The following is a 6000-nucleotide window of genomic DNA, read 5'->3' as shown; positions in this document are numbered from 1 at the left end:
ACTACTATAACACACACCGTTGCCATCGCCCAATCTCCAAATACCCTTATCACCAGTTTGAGGAAAACATACACCGACCGCTGCGGTATACCTAAGTAGGTATATATTATCTTTGTTGTGTCATCCTGAATTAAACATCAGTCGTTACGCAATCCACCAGGAATAACTCACAGGTTTTATTTAACCTACTAGCTGACCCGCGCAACTTCGCTTGCGCCACATAAGAGAGAATGGATCAAAATTTTCCCCGTTTTTTAAACATTTTTCACTGGTACTCTGCTCCTATTGTTAGTAGCATGATGATATATAGCCTATAACCTTCCTCGATAAATGGACTATCCAACACTGAAAGAATTTTTCAAATCGGACCAGTAGTTCCTGAGATTAGCGCGTTCAAACAAACAAACAAACAAACTCTTCATAATATTAGTATAGATTAGTATAGATAGGTGCGATATGAAACAAAAGCATTTTAGCATACCTACACCTACTTAATTATGTGAATGCAACAAATAGGTTTACGATTAAAGCGAAGTCTATACTTAATTCTCGTCCAAATATTGTGCCTATATTAAAGGAGGTTTTGTAAACTTTTACGAGCAAGACACACATCACATACAGAAGCTTGTTCTTCAGTTGAAGTACCGTGGATAGTCGCTGAATATCATCTCTCGCTTCACTTTTGCGGACTTGAAAAGAATTTTAAGTTACCCACCCCACCAGTCTTAAGCTGAAATTCTACTAACTGACTGTAGTAAATAGCAAACTATGTATCGTGTAGGTACCTATTGTTTTAAAACAAAATGATTTTCGATTAAAACTTGAAGGTGCGTATTGTGTAACCAGACACGACAGGATTTCCCAGCGGCTTGATCATACGTCCGGGGAGTGGCAACACTGGCGCCATGTCAGTGTGCGACTGTGTGCGCGCGCGCATCCCCACCGCGGACCGCGCCGCACACACACACTACACGTCGCTCACCGCGCACCTCACTCCTCGCCACTCCTCGCCACTGATACACACTCCGCCGCTCTGATAACCACGATCATCATTTTATAAAGAAACAGTAGGTGCATACTCACCAATTTGTTTTCATCTTCCATTAAAGGATTTATGTATATAGTAAGTAGTAGGATTTAAATCAGTGGTTTCTAACCGGTGGTCCGTCAAGTGAAAATGTGGTCCGCGAATGACTTTAAAATTAAAATTTTCAGGATGATTATTACATTTTATCTTTAATATACTAACATAGTGGTCCCTGCTAACAAGAATACCTAATATAAAAGTGGTCCCGGCTTAAGAAAAGGTTGGGAACCCCTGATTTAAATAGTAGCAAGTACAGATTGAATAAATAGGTAGGTATTATTATTGGTGCTAACTGTCAAGTATTTAGGAGGTTCAAACAAAGATCGGTAACGAATCGCTTTAGTTAGCGTTAGTTTTATACGCTAACCATATGAACCATAACATTTGTATCTTATAATGAGTAAAATACGTGTAATAACTACTTGTTAAATAGAAGATAGTACTCAGATCCATAATCTTTTTTGTCTATTAATATAACAATAATAATTATCTTTTAATTCAAATAGCTTATTGATAAAGCAAAGAATGAAAATCGTAGTAAGAAGCTATGAGTAAATAATACATAGTAATGTAATAAGGTATATATATTGTGTATAGTGTATAGGTATATTGTGTATATAATAAGGAAGTTTGTTCCACTCCACACAAACACTCACACACTCCGCGGCATAAGTGATCAATGTTCAGACAGTTCATATTATGGTGGTTAACTTGAGGTAATACCTACATATAATACTTAGGTTCAGTGTGGAACATACGATAAACCTGGATATAATAGGTACCTACCTGTATAACTTACACCAACGCACAAACACACACATCGCTCCTTGAATACAAAAGGGCCACAAATCGAAATCTATAAATTTTACAGGAGAGCCAAAACAAATTTTTGAAACTGTTTTTCTATAACATTTCATATATTTATTTATTAAATATAAGATGTTAATATATCATTAGATGCGTATTTTTTAGCTCTATCTTTCTACAAAATAAACTTTGTAATAGCTGTTACCTATTAAGAGAAAAAAGCATATAAGTCCCTTTTGCATTCAAAATTTGAACCAATATTAAGAGAAATATGTCAAAAATTAAACGCAGTTTTACAAATAAAAATGGTTAATTGTACTTTTTTGGTAAAAAAACCGTATCAAAAAGTTTAATGATAATTACTAAGTAAAACCATAACTGAAAAGACCAGGAAAACATTGTATTAAACAATCTAAATTAAAAAATCTTAACTAAGTAAGTAAAATTATTGAGATCAACTTTGTGCATAACTTTCATTATTTAGTAAAATTAAACATCAATCATCATCATCAATCAATGGGTAACGTGACGAGTAGACTGAGTGCAGCAGGAGTATTAAAGAAATAAGATAATAGAAAAGGTTTTTGTTTCGTGGATTATTCCAAAGCTTTTGACAGCATTACTCATTCCGCCATAGAATCATCACTCCATCCAAGTCCTACTTAAAGATACTATGTAGAATCGAACCTTCATACATCAAACTCATCAACAATATCATTCCAAATCCAAAGAAGCGTGAAACAGGGAGACCCGCTATCTCAAATTCAAATCAAATTATTTACCAGCACCCTCAGAGAAATTTTCAGGAGCCTGGCGGTGTTATGGCAATCAAAAGCATAGTTGTAAGTGGTAAACAGTTAACAAACCATTGTTTTGTAGATGACATAGTCCTCTTCTCTTTTTCGGCATCGGAATTCGAATCAATGCTCAAAGATCTGAGCACGGCAAACCTTCAGATTGGACTGAGTAAGAACCGTACAAAAACCCAGGTTATGACCAACAACACAAAACGTAGGGTAAAGGTAGACGGGCACATCATAGACTATGTCGACGAGTACACTTGCTAGGGCCAGATAACCTCTTTTAACAACCGACGGGACAAAGAGTTGGACAAACGTGTCACAAGTGCCTGAAAGAGATCCTGGTCCAGGAAAGAGCTAATGAAGGGTAACCTTCCACTGTCACTGAAGTGAAAGCTCTTCGACATGTTTATACCTACTACCCGTCCTTACCTACGCTGCCCAAACATGGTCCCTTACGGAAAACCAGAAAGAGCCAGAGAGCGATGGAGCATAGTATGTTATGCGTCAAAAGAACAGATCACGTCGAAATTCTATACTGCGCTCCCAAACTCGCATAGCCGATGTAAGGGAGAAGACCGCCTGGCTGAAATGGAACTGAGCCGGCCACATTATCCACATGCATTCGGAAAGGTGGACAAGGTGGACCCGGTGGATCTACCAACTGGATGCAAGAAGATGGTCATAGCAGACGCGGGAGACTTAAATGGAGATGGCGGGATGACGTAGACGCATTTGAAAAGGACTGGTTGGATCTTGCCCCTGAAAGAGGAATTTGAAAGGAAAGGGTGCCTCTTGCCTTTGCCTGCATCAAAATGTATTATTTTATTTTTAAAATTGTAACGAAAACTAAAATTATTATCATACCAAACGGGCATATTTCTGGCCTTCCCATTCTAGCACGCTAAAAATGATTATTTATTCCACAATAATTTAATGCAAAAGGGACGTATTTCAAAATATGCTACTGTTATATTACAAAATATAATATAACAAATACTAGTGTTTGAATGCAAAACGGTCGTTTTCAGAAATATGGCACTTTTGTATTACAAAATATGGTAACAAATACTATAGTTAGAATGCAAAAAGGACGTTTTCCAAAATATGGCAATTTTGTATTGTAAAATATAATCACATTAACTTGAAATTTTGCACCCAACACAGACATATTTTGGATTGTGGCACTTTTTCATGCAACTGACGAGCATTTGCGTTGAATCTCCGGGCGCAACTCACAAAGTGGCTGTTTTGCACTGACATTACCTGTCAAAGTGAGCTAATGAAAAAAGGGCAGTAAGTCAGTGCAGCCATAATATAAGCAAAAATGATGGGGGTTTTTTTTTTACTATAAAATATAGTCGGTTCAGGTGTCATTTTTGCAATAAAACGATTTTCATTTTTTTTTGAGTTGTGGCCCTTTTGCATTGAAGGAGCGACATGTTTAACAACACATTAACGATACAAGTGGCAGACCTTGACCAACGATTTATTTAAAAACGTATTTTTTGTTTACAAACCTGACAACATCGAATTAGGTAACCTGTGTTTGCAAAAAATGTGATTCATTAGTTTTTTTTATGAGCAAAACTTGTTGATGTAAGTTGTACACAACAAATTACCCGTCCTATTTTAAAAATTTCTAACGGCGATAAACAGTGATAGTAGCTTTCACAAGACAAAACTGATCACTGCAGCCAAACAACTGAAACTTGCTGATCAAGGATCCATTAGGAAGATTTAATGTTATCTGCAATGCAATGCAGAGCGGATAACAATACAGCACTTGAAGTAAGTAAGTAAGGTTCAAAACAGTTCACTCGTTAAGCATTTTAGCACGATAATACCTCTAGTTGCACTGAATGCACTGTCCAGTGCGTCGTCAACTCATCCCGGTCCTGATTATTTCACATGTAGAAATGTATGACTGGCGGCACTGGCCTCATTTATTTGCTCGTGTAATGGCAATACTTTACGTTACGCTGATGCAGATTGCGTGTGAGTTGTGAAAGCGAATGAAACGGAACACGCACGTGCCTCCGTGTGACGTCACGACGTCACTGAGCTCGCCGCCAGTGAGGCAGAGACGCGGCTGCAGGAGCCTCTGACTGACCACCGATGTCCACCGGTGACCAGTGTGCATGGTGCAGCGCTCACCCACGCTGCAGCCGCTCGAGCCAACGTTCACGATGTTCTAACGAGTTGCAAACGTGTGAAGATACTAGATACGTTTTTATCTTCGCAAATGTTAAAACATAATGTGGCGTACCTACCTGATATTCGGCTGTATCATCGGGTTCAATACTTTGCCTGTCCAACATCGTATACAACACTTATAGAAGTTGTTCGTCGGTTTATCTGGAACCGAATGAGCTTCTTAACCACAGCTGCAAAAGACCCCGTGAGAGAGCTAGAGGATTCCTTAACGTCTGCTGCTGATCAGTTTCACAAACCTGCACTGCCAATATCAACAATATCGTTATTTTAAGACTCGTGGTGGTGGAACAAAGAGGATGATATATAAATGTGGTTTGACATAGAGGATAGTGACGCTTTATTGGGCCATATGACCGACCATGATTCGCTTGATTTATCCAGCTGAACTAAAATAAAATGATTGCAAGTAACCATAGCGCCGTCAACGACTGGTTTCTGGCATTGGAACGATAGGAAACGACAGGAAGTGTCTGAATCTACTTCTTCACAACAATACTTAATATCTAATATATGTGCAACAAATGCAAAGCAAACTATTTGACCTTTGTATGTATATTGTACTTGTACGCGGTACCGATAATACCTGTGTGTATACTAGTGTTAACTGTATACGCTATACGTAAGTACCTCTACAATAACTACTTAGATAACAGCAGTCTTGTTGTTGCGAGCGGTGCAGCGGTGACGTCACTTGTCCAGCGATTTCATTTTTATCGTATTACTAGCTGACCCGCGCAGCTTCGCCTGCGTCACATAAGAGAGAACGGGTCATAATTTTCCCCGTGTTTGTAAGATTTTTTACTGCTACAGTAGCAGTAACTCTGCTCCTATTGGTCGTAACGTGAGGTTTTATGCCTAAAGCCTTCCACGATAAATGGTCTATTCAACACAAAAATAACTTTTTAATTCGAACAAGTAGTTCCTGAGATTACCGCGTTCAACAAACAAACAAACTCTTTAGCTTTATCATATTAGTGTAGATTACTGGCATCGCACTCATCTACATACCTACTACAAAACACAGGATGAACCTATGTTTACTACATATAATCATAATTATGCTACACATAACAGTAGCACAACTGTCAT

The sequence above is a fragment of the Anticarsia gemmatalis genome, chromosome 1, assembly GCF_050436995.1.
Source record: "Anticarsia gemmatalis isolate Benzon Research Colony breed Stoneville strain chromosome 1, ilAntGemm2 primary, whole genome shotgun sequence".
Taxonomy (NCBI): Eukaryota; Metazoa; Arthropoda; class Insecta; order Lepidoptera; family Erebidae; genus Anticarsia; species Anticarsia gemmatalis.
This window is presented reverse-complemented; position numbering follows the sequence as displayed.